Source organism: Mastomys coucha, unplaced genomic scaffold (assembly GCF_008632895.1).
Source record: "Mastomys coucha isolate ucsf_1 unplaced genomic scaffold, UCSF_Mcou_1 pScaffold21, whole genome shotgun sequence".
NCBI lineage: Eukaryota > Metazoa > Chordata > Mammalia > Rodentia > Muridae > Mastomys > Mastomys coucha.
Window position 1 is genome coordinate 147,244,703 of NW_022196904.1, and position 11,812 is coordinate 147,256,514.

The 11,812-nt window shown below is 42.8% G+C and overlaps 1 long non-coding RNA gene across 1 annotated transcript in view; it reads left to right on the forward strand.

Annotated features, from left to right (window-relative positions):
- LOC116103623 overlaps nt 1-10,781 on the forward strand; it is a 38,150-nt gene extending 27,369 nt beyond the window's left edge. Inside the window, exon 2 of the long non-coding RNA XR_004123514.1 lies at nt 10,148-10,781. This is a non-coding gene — a long non-coding RNA (uncharacterized LOC116103623). The remainder of the gene's footprint in view (nt 1-10,147) is intronic.
- Nucleotides 10,782-11,812: the final 1,031 nt, after the last annotated feature.

The window sequence follows — 11,812 nt, forward strand, 5'->3', positions numbered from 1 at the left end:
CAGGGTGTAATATATGAGAGAAGAATTAACAATGATGATTAAGAATGAGAAAGAAGAGGAGGAGGAGGAAAGGGAGAAGGAAGAAGAGGAGGAGGAAGAGGAGGGGGAGAGTAGGAGGAGGAATAGGAAGAGAAGGAGGAGGAAAAGATGAAGAAGAAGAAGAAGAAGAAGAAGGAGGAGGAGGAGGAGGAGGAAGAGGAGGAGAAGGAGAAGAAGGGGAAGGGGAAAAGAAGAAAAGGAGGAGGAGGAGGAGGAGGAGGAGGAGGAGGAATTGTCTATATTAGATTGGCCTGTAGATATATTGGTGGAGGCACTTTGATTAATGATTGATGTGGGAGGGCCCAGCATACTGTGAGTGGTGCCACACCTGAGCAGCAAGTCCTGGGTCATACAAGAAGGCAGGTTGAGCAAGCCATGAAGACAAGGCAGTGAACAGGACCCTTCCATGGTTATGCTTCAGTTTTGCTTAGGTTCCTGCCTTTAGTGCCTGCTCTGACTTCCTCTCATGGACTGTGAGCTGTAAGATGAGATAAGTCTTTGCTTCCCTAACTTTCTCTGATGCTCATCACAGTAAAAGCAACCTCACTAGGACAGTGATTAAGTCAGAGCTTCTCTGCCCACATCCATGATTCTCAACGGGGGCCAGTTTTGCCACGGACATTGGTTGTGTAGAAACATTTTTATTTTGAAGTACTGTGGATTGAATCTAGGGCCTTACATACAGTAGGCAAGCACATCCTCAGCCCATGGAGACAAAAACTCCTCCAGTGTGCACAGTGAGTGGTTCTCTCTCGATCTCCACAGTAATGAATCCAGACATCCAAACCACCCAGAATGCCAGCAGTGACAGTGTCAAGTGACTTTGTCCAGGGAGTCAGAGCATAGAAGGAGCAACATTGCTCAGCCCTCTCAGTGTGCACAGAGAAGAAGTGCCCCAATTTTTTTCGTGTAAACCACCAGGGCCCCCAAAGACCAGTGAGCAATAGCCATCTCCAATTACCCAGGCCTTTTCTTGAGAATCCAGCCATCTGAAAATCTACAGGTACCTGGAGAGGCACAAGGCTGGCTGAGTCTCTAAAACAAAAATGCCAAGGCGGAAGTCAAGTGTTTCCCCATGACAGGCTGGGCCTCAGAAACAAAGACTGTTACACAGATAAGGTATCACGGAAGTGGCTGGAACTCCCTGATAGCTGAGCTAGAGCTTCCCATAACTCTCCTCGTGTGTTTACAAGGGAAGGTGATTCCACTCAACACTGCTCTTCTGGATGGAAATAGGCCTACACTGGAACACTAGCATGTGGTGACCAACACTTTGGATTTAGAGCCATTACCACTTCACAGCATGTGACACAATTACTTGATGACTCATCAGCTGTCCTATTCCTGGACCCCAGGACACCTCAGTGGACCTCTTTAATTCACAAGGGTAGGGTGGCAGGAGAGAACACAGAGCCATTTTTCCTCTGCAGATAAGAATTATGGTCATAGGCCAGGCACACACCTTTAACACCAGCACTTGGGAAGCACAGAGGCAGGTGAATCTCTGAGTCTACATAGTGAGTTCTAGGACAACTAGGGCTAGGTAGAGAGACCCTGTCTCAAAAACAAAACAAATTAAAAACTAAGACAAAACAACAAACCCACAAACAAACAAAAAGAATTTTAGTCATAGGACAAGGGACACTTCCTTCTTCCTCAGATTTACCTGAGAATGCCTAAGAGTGGCAGAGCCAGAGTGAACCTGCAAACTAAAACCAGCCTTGACCTCTCTATGGTGGAGTAACCAGAGATGCCGTCTTCTCTGCGGTGAAATGATCGAGTCCAGGCAGGAGAACTCTTGTGTAACCTATGTGCTTAGTAAATATAAGACATGATCTAATTGAAAACTTTGTTTTCTGCTGTCTTAGCTAGAGTTTTACTTCTGTGAACAGACACCATGACCAAGGCAACTCTTATAAGGACAACAGTTAATTGGGGCTGGCTTACAGGTAGGTTCAGAGGTTCAGTCCACTATCATCAAGGTGGGAACATGGCAACGTCCAGGCAGGCATGGTACAGGAGGAGCAGAGAGTTCTACATCTTCATCTGAAGGCTGCTAGTGGAAGACTGGCTTCTAGGCAGCTAGGAGGAGGGTCTTAAAGCCCACACCCACAGTGACACGCCTATTCCAACAAGGCTACACAGACTTGAACAAGGCCACTCCTAATAGTACCACTCTCTGGTCTAAGCATATACAAACCACCACACCTGCTGTCCCCCTCATCTCTCCTTCTTCATCTGTCTTAATCGAAGGCTCCTTTAATCTCTGGTATCATCTCAAGACATTGTCAGCCTCTCTCTCAAGCCCCATGGCACAAGTCTTCCTTCTTTATCTCACTCAAGGTTATCTTCATATGTTTCCCGATGAAACTAGAGAGACTGGAAAAGAGATGGAGAGAGCACAAGAGTTCTTATTTGATTGTATCATCAATGAATGTCTACCTTGTGTTACCCTTTTCTCAACAGATTCTCGTGAGAGTTCCCATTGCCTGTGCATTCCTCTATTTTCACTTTTTCCATTCAGGCAAACCTATAATGTCTTTTTTAGCTGTCCATTCACAGCCTCCTCTGCAATGCCTAAGCACCTAGCAATCCATCACTAGCTTCCTTCTGCCCACACTCCATTCCTCTTCCAGTTGGCTCTCAGGAAGATTCCTGTTGCTTCCAGGCGAGTTGTCTGTCACGGGTGATACAAATCTGGTTCTCAGGAAAGACACTTCATTTGCCCACAGCCTTCTCATCAGTCAGCTTCTAAGCATATCTGTCTCTCTGCCTTTGAGTCTTCTCATATGAATCTGGTACTAATTTAGTCCCTTAAGCTGAGGATGACGCGTCTTAGACTCTCCACGTGAATTCCCTCAGATCCTCCCTTCTCTCTAGAGTCACTGTCTTCTCCCTCCGAGGATGCAGCGCTCCGATAGCTATCTCCAGAGTCATTTCTCCTTCAGACTTTATGTACTTCATCTCCTTTATATTTTCTGTTTGATGGATGAACTCCACCATCTTTTTTGGATATTTCTTTTGAAATGTTATTGTTTGCTTTGCATCTTCTTCTCTCAGTCAAAGCACTCTCCGGGAACTTCCCACCACAGAAGTAGAATTCGCACCAGTCACATAGCCATGATTGTACAGCAGACGTAAGACTCAAGGATGTGTGTGTGTGCCATTCATCAGCTACCCAAATACTCATGCACTCTTTATATGGTATTCATTGTGTTCCCTCAGAAACTACACTGCACACGCCTGTCATTAGCATGTCCAAGCAAGGGCCAGTTCTCCCTTTTCCCAGAGTTCCTGGACTCAGTCATAGTCAGAAAAGTACTGAGCACACTAGTCAACTTAGTCATTACTTTTGCTTACACTCTCAAACATTAAGGCACGTTTCTTTATCATGGGACAGTGCATTGATGATTTTACAAACTGTAAAAGCCATACATAATTATAGCAAAAGTGAATGTTGCAAAGAAATGTAGAAGCAGAAAAAAGTAACACTTCTATTACCAGAGAGATGGGGTATCTTTTATTTTTTCATAGTGGTGATAAAAATGAAACAATTCTTGGTTGCCACTACAAATACTTTGAGGGTTTTTTTTTTTTTTAGTATGAACTGTGTTCTAAATTTGTCATTTAAAAAAATCTCTCTGGGGAGCTAGAGAGATGGTTCAGTGGTTAAGAGCACTGACCACTCTTCCGGAGAACCTGGATTTTATTCTCAGCACCCAGATGGTAGTTCACCACTGTCTGTAACTCTCTTACAGAATCTAATGCCCTCTTCTGGACTCCAAGGATACCAGGCATGCTTGTGGTACACATGTATACATACATGCACAGACATACATATAGGTGAGACACCCATACAGAATTTCTTTACAAAAAAAAGTTTTAAAAAAAATTTGTGCCTGTCTTAAGCAAAAGAAAACAAACCCTCCAAAGGTTATTGTAAAATGTGTTTTGAGAGCCAGGAACCAGCCATCACCTTATTCTCCATGCCCTTTCTGTATTCTTGACTGGTTGAGCCATGAAGCATGAGTTTTAGAACCCACTGGAAACGATTTGTTAACAAGAGGGAAAATTTGCATACCAGTTTGTACTGGAAGGATGCCTACAAAGAGTATTCATGACGGAGATAAATTAGATCCTTATTCCCAGGAGAAGAGTGTCATCTTTCCCCTAGTCCCCAACTCTCCTGAGGATGCTTTCTGTGATTTAACCCCCCTGAGATCAGTGTAGGCACCAACACTAACAGTCACAGGTCACAAATGTAAAGATTTTCTAATTCAGAAGCAACTTATAGGTGACATTGAACTTTGAGTAAGAGGTTAGATGAGTTTTGGTTTATTTCACGAGAAGTCTCAAGGCACTTCTTATGAATGGTTATATCCACAAAGAACTCTATAATCACAGTCCCATCAGATGTGTGGTCATTCTGGAAGGACAAAAACAGTCAGTGTCATAGGGTCGCTATTGTTGTGATAAAACACCATGACCAAAAGACATTTCAGCTTACACTCCACCAGTTTAGGAACTCTAGGAAGGAACCTGGGGGCGAGGCAGGGACCATGGAGAAGTGCTGTTTATTGGCTTGTTCCTCATGGCTTACTCAGTCTGCTTTCTTATACACCCCAGGGCCAACCACCTGCTCAGGGATGGCACCACCCACAGTGAGTTGGGCCATCCCCAGCAATCACCAATCATGAAAATGCCATAGTCTTGACTGCAGTCCAATCTAGACGGTTTTTTTTTTCCCTCAGGGTTCCCTCTCCTCAGATGACTCTAGCTGTGTCAGCTTAACAAAACGCTAGCTAGCACAATCAGGAAATTTCTTAATGACTGCCCTACACAATATCAGTCATGTTAAACTTCATAGTAGTGGTGGGAGAATTGCATTCAGGATCCAGGTTGGAAAGTCACAAAGTCACATCATATTCAGTGCTGTAGATACCTTGAATATAACTTACTATAAAGTTGGGGTTTAGTAGAGCAGCTGCTAGCTCTTTATTAATAAACCATAGTAGACCAGAACATACTATAAATGTATTATTCTGGTAGTTTTACAATGGAATTTCAAGATTATTGGCTTTTTTATTATCCTAGCTTTATTTACTTACAAACGAGAACAGGGGTTCCTTCCCCATTATTTTGATTTGTGATGCTTGTCACTTCCATTTTGAGTTGAGAAGTGGTTGTTGGTATGGAAGTAGATGACTAAGGAACAGTGGGAAAATTTATATTACTATAGCTTGGTTGTTTATTCTCTATTTTATTTCCGTTGTACTCAGAATGGTTTTTAATCTAACATTGTGGCTTACATATGCTAATGTACTTTCTATAGGAGCCACATTTGAATTCCTTTCCAGGGAGTAACTATTTGCTTCCAGAGAGGGGCAGAGAATGATTCCTGCTGCTTCTATTTCAGAGCCAATGACAAGGTCCATTAATGATTTCAGAACGGTTCCTTTGTGTGCTGTCACACTGATATGGCCTCGCCTTTACATTGGCTCAGGGACAGTGATGCAGGCACAGCTTCCTGCCCTATGCTCTGTGCTCCCAGCCCACAGGTGGGGATGTCTGCTTATGCTGTCAACAGTGTTGGAGTTTAGCCTTAGTGTGGCTAGTGTGTGTAGCCACAGCCTTACACACACTCAGCGAGCATGGTGCCCTGAGCTACATGCCCAGGTCTCAGAATGTGGCTTTTAAAAGCATCTCCTGCTACAAGTCCCAAAGTCAATAGGGAGAGCAACCCCAAGATGGCCGATGGACTGCCACCTCCAGATTGATATCTTAGGTATGCCTGTCAGGGGTAAAAATGGAAGTCATCTTTTCCAGGAGAGCTAATGGCAAACATTCTCAGGCTCCTTTACTGGGGAATGCGCTGAGACGCTGCTCCTGGACCCTTTTCTCAGAAGAACGCAAGCCAGAAAGACATCACTGAGCCCTCTACCAGACACAGCAGGAAAGAAAACGTCTGCCAGCACTAGAGAGTTAATATTCAAACCAGTAGGAGGTAAAGTTTTCTCATATAGTTCAACAAATCCCATGTAATCCCCACTTTTCCTGGTCTGATATGGAATCAGCTCATTTCATAGTCATATTGTCAATTAAATACCAAAAGATGGCAGAAAGGGTGTGAGAGCAGATTGTATGCACTTCTATGTAGCCAAATAGTTCTTTATATTAGCATCATCCTCGCTTTTATAGGTATTATATGTTATTTTTTGTTGTGATCATGTTTTAGGTTTATTTAAATTTAAACAACTCAAACTTTTTAAAATTGTGTATGGGTGGTGTCCGTGTGTGGTGGATGCACATGTACATGTCTTATTCACTTGCCTGCAGGTATATGTGCACACATGTGCATGTGTCTGTGGAGGCCAGAGGTGGACTTTGGGTCTTCTTCTTTCACTCATCGCGTGTTATTTTGAGTCAGGCTCTCGCACTGAACCCTAAGCTCTCCAACTGGCTAGAGTAGCTGGTCATGGAGTTCTGGGATCTGCCTCCCTCTCTTCCCATTTCTATCCCAAGTACTAGGGTTAGAGGTGAGCAAGATCACACCTGGCTTTTATGTGGGTGCTAACTTCAGGTCCTCATGTACTGAGGACCACAGCAGGTGCTCTAACCATTAAGCCATCTCTCTAACATCAACAATTCCAATTTTAACCAAGTATCATGATGGCAAAGGAGTGTTTCTATAATTGGTTTTTGTTTTATCATAAAAATCACATTGTTTTTCATTTTCAAACACTGATTGAAACAGTTTTTTGCAGAGCTGGAGAGATGACTCAGTGGTTAAGAATACGTGCTTTTGTAAAAGACTTGGTTTTGATTCCTGGCATGCACAGGGTGGCTCACAACCATTTGTAATTTCATTTCCAGTGGATCCAATGTTGTCTAACCTTTGTGGGCATCAGGTCTGCACATGGCACACAATATGTGTGCAGGCAAAACACTCCATATACATAACATCCATAAAAAATTTAAAAAGTAATTCTTTGAATAGAAGTCATTTGAACAATTTAGTTCCCTTCAGAGTTTTTCAGATTATAATGTGAAGAAACATATGCATAATTGCATATGTGAATGTACACCTCTACATAAATCAACATGCTAAAGGAACACAGACTGTTGAAGGAGACTCAGCCTTCACCATCTTCACCACCTTCAACTCCTACGACAGAGAGGAGATACATTCTATGATGGTTATTCTTAATTATAAACTTGAGTAGATTGGGAGTCACCATGGCAACACACCTGTAGGTGTGTCAGTTAAGAGTGTTTCCAGAAAAGGGAGACATGCATTGAATGTCCATAGCATCCTCCAATGTCCATAGCATCCTCCAATGGGTTGGGATTGTGGACTGAGTAAAATGGAGAAAATGATGTGAAGAGTAGTGTTCATTTCTCTCTGCTGCCAGATTGTGGACATAATGTGCCCAGATACTTCACGTTCCTGCATCCATGACTTCACTGTGGGGAAGGTCTAGACCCTCAAACTGTGAGCCAAAGCCTTCCTTCTTAAGTTGCTGTTGTCAAGTATTTTATCACAGCAACAAGAAAAGTAATGATATAAAAAATTGATCCTGAGAATGGGAGCAGTGTGGTCTTTAAGCCTTTGGGGCTGGTGTGAAGGAAAAATGTGGAAGATTTTGGAAATGTAGGCTACAGAAACCATAGAATGCTGTAAGCAGAATTTAATGGAATAATTTGGTTGCAGTTGGGAGAATAGAATGCTAAGAGAAATACAGAAAGTAGAGACCTAATTCATGAGGCTTCAGATGGGATCCACTACTCTATGACAAATTGAATTACAGTTAATGTTACATTCTGGCAAAGAATCTACATCCATTCTGCTTAGGCCTTGAGAAATTGAATGGGGCTAAATTAAAAAGTAATGGACTAATTTGTTTGGCAAATGAATTTAAAGATAGTCTATCATTCAGTCCTAGTCATGGCTATTGCTTGCTGCTCTTATTCAGTTTATAGAAAGAGAGAGAGAGAGGCAGAGAGGCACAGAGAGACACAGAGATATAGAAACTGTGAAGTTACATAAGAGAAGGAATATGGATATGGGTAAGCTTAAAGTTGTGGAACCAGGAGCGTGTAGATAAAGAATCTGTAATTTTTAAAACTCTTGATGCCATTAAAGAAAAGCTCACACTGTCACTGGAGCAATGAAAGAGGTGCTCACATGGCAAGACCCCACCCACTGAAAGCTCCAGCCTGTAAGAATGGATATTCATCCAAAGGGAAAGAGCCTGACCTGAGAATAATGCTGAAGGGTCTGCTCAAAAAACAATGTTTCCTCTAAGACAAGCACACAGTGGTCCCTGTAATTTTGGTCCAAAGGCAGGCAGCTAAACATCTCATGCTGTTTAGAAAACTCGGCAAGTTCATCCAGACAGCATGGATTTAGAAATGAAGGAAGAAAAGAATGGAGACCAGAGAGGTTATGTCAAGGTTCCAGAATGCCACCAAGACAGCAGAAGGGCCTGAAAGGCCATTGTCTGAAGCTAGGACAGTGAAACCTAAGGTGTAATGGAAACCTCAGGATAATGGATAATGGGAATTGTTAGGACCATGTACATCCCCTGAGGAAAGCTTTAGGCACAGAGCTGAACCAGCCCAAGATAGAGAACAAATAGGCTGTAAACAACAGCAGGAGGGAAAAGCTACTCAAAGCCTTGCAAGCACAGATTATTCCATCATGACCTCAGATGCTAGATATGGAGCTCAACAGTTACGTAATAACCTTGGTTCCCTGCTGTCTGTCTTTGCTCATCTCAGAAGAATAAGAGCTTTCACATACAAGTAGCTTAAGCCTGGTAACTGGAGTAAGATTTCAGAAGTTCTCAGTGTTCTTGCTTCTTCCTTTACTGTGTGACTCAGCCATAATTTTGGACAAATATTTTAAGAAGGAAAAGTCACTTTATTTCTGAAGACTAAAGCATACTCATTTTTGTAACATCCAGAATTTAAATTCTTAGTATGTGAGTCAGAGATTCTGGAACATCTTTTAACCCCAGTACTCGGGAGGCAGAGGCAGGCAGATCTTTTCGAGTTCAAGGGAAGCCTGGTCTACATACGAATTTTCAAAAAAGCCAAATGTACAAAGTGAGACCCTGTCTCAAAAACGAACACATAAGATAAATTCTTAGCACGTGGTGGCTCCAAATGTCATTTCTTCTTATAATTTTGGAGTGAATGTAAGTAGATGACTAAGCCACTCAGCCTTGGATCCATGTACCTTGTCCCTAGGTCTTCTAATTTATTGACACCCACCCTAACCCAAGGCTTCACCACCATGGAGCCTCTTGACTCTGTAAGAACTTGAGTCACAGATGTGAGCCTAGCTCATGACCTCATCTAGAGAGGCTGGGGTTAAAGATTTGGCATGGAGGGTGATCAGATTTTAAACAATGACCATGTAAATAGACATGGAGAGTCTTGGCAGTTAGATTGCTGTAAAGAAAAATAAAATAACTCAAGACCAAAAGCTGAAATGAAACTCAGAAGGCTATGCCATGCTGTGTCTCCAGGACTTGGATTTACTTAAAACCCTTAAAGAAGTTTTGAGCATCTCACAGAACAGGTGCTTTTCTTATCATCAGTATACCTAGAATGGGAAACAGATAGTCTTGGTTGTTTTATGTCACTTGACACAAAATAGAGTCGCCTGGGAAGAAGGAACCTCAGTTAAGAAACTACCTTCTTCAAAATGGCCTTTAGGCAAGTCTGTGGGTCCTTTTCTTGATGGGTGATGAATGTGGGAGGGCCCAGCATACTGTGGATGATGTCACCCCTAGGCAAGTGGTCCTTGGCTATATAAGAAAGCAAGCTGAGCCAACCAGTAAGCAGGGTTCCTCCGTGGACTCTGTTTCAGTTCCTGCTCCAAGTTCTTGCCTTGAGTTCCTGGCCTGAGTTCCTGCTATGGCTTGCCTCAGAGATGGATTGTGACCTGGGAGTGGAAGATGAATAAACCCTTTCCTCCCTGAGTTGCTTTGGTTATGGGTTTAATCACAGCAACGGAAGTAAACTAAAGCCTAAAGCACATCATTGCCCCAGCTGCCTTTTCTACCTTCCGTTTCTAAGAAGACTTTATGTTTCTTTTTAGGCTCTTGCCTGGCAACAGCAAAGCAGTTCAGATTATACCATCTGTGGGGATCCAGACAAACAACTGCTCAGAAGCACACTGATGTCGTCACAAAGTGTTCACTCTGGAGTTTTGGGGTATGGGCCAATCCGTCAAGGTTCTGCCATGCTCCGCCTGACCCTTCGAAACTTCAGAGTGGTCAGACGAGTAGGTTTGGATTAGTCCAGTTTTAGAAGTCTTGGCACCCACTCCACCCATCCTAGTGGAAGATGTTCCAGACCACAGCTGCAGAAAAGAGGAACTGAGAGTCCATGTGAGGGAAGCAAGGCTATCTGAAAGAGAACAAAGGAAGGCAGGGAGGACGAGGACGGCACACTGTAATCTATCTCAGACTTTCATTTCAACAACGGGGAGGAATTTTGTTAAGGGGTATTAATTGCTACTCAGTGAATTAGAGAAAAAAATCATATTTGCCAAGTTCAGTGAATCTTTTTTCTCCTCCTTTGGTTTATGGTATACTCTCTGCAGAGACAGTCTGAATATCATTATTTTATGCAGGAGTGGGGTATCTACATAATGAAACCTTCTTACCTTGTGCTCCATACAGTTGTATAATTTATATGTCAATAAAAACAAAAGGAAGGAAAGGAAAATAGAAGACATGTTTCCTGTTTGAAAGAACCCATAACCCTTGAACTAATTTAATGTCTGCTGTGACTCACTTCAGAGACCTCTGGGAACAATAACTAAAGGAAACAGATTCTAGGAGGTTCTGAGGGATAAGTGATTAATACTGGGGGAATTTCTCTAAGTCTGGGGGAAGCCCGACTGCATTAGAATATTGTTGGGCTCTAAAGAGACCATCAGCTTGTCTTGACCTGCCTAAGACAGCCTTCATTTTGCTGTCCCAAGAGCCCAGTAAGAGTGGGAAAGAAGCTGACTGACAGGCATCTTCACTCTTCCTTTGATCCTAGCAATCAAAAATGGAAATGGAAGAAATGACTGTGGTCTCTATTCATCCAGAAAGGATAAGGTTGATAATCTTAATGAGTGTTATCAGGTGTCCTGGCAGATGAGAGTTCCCACCATGCCCTGTGTGTTTTTGTTTGGTTTTACATGTGGGTGGGATGCTGCATTTGGAAGTCTGCTTCTATGTAATGAATAGTCTCTTGCCTTTCTGCCTCAGAACAAAGCTGAGCCAACAAGCCAACAAGCCAACAAGCCAATCCATCTCCTCCCAGAGACAGTCCAGCTGTTCTGTTTCTAGTTGTTCTTACCCAAGAGTATTTTGTCTCCCCAGGAAATAATCAATGTCTAGAGAAACTTTTTCTTGTTCCAGATAGGAGAGGTTGGTGCTCTATGCCACCAAGCAGGTAGAGATCAAGGATGGATGCCAATGAACACTTTATGGAGCACAGTTCAACAACTTCTCCACCTTTCATGGGAAAGAATTCTTACTCCAAAATTCCATAGCCCAAAGACAGTGTAAGACCATGTCTCTCCTCTTCCATGGAGTTGTGTACGGAAGTTGACCTGGGTATACTCCATTCTATTTTTTTACATGTGTCTTGAGAGTGTTGCTGAGAGGCATGGAGAGAGGCAGGTAGCTCTAGTTAGGTCTCTGAAGCTTAGCTATGTTCTTATACATAGATTTCTCTGGGACTATCTTGATGTAATAACATGATG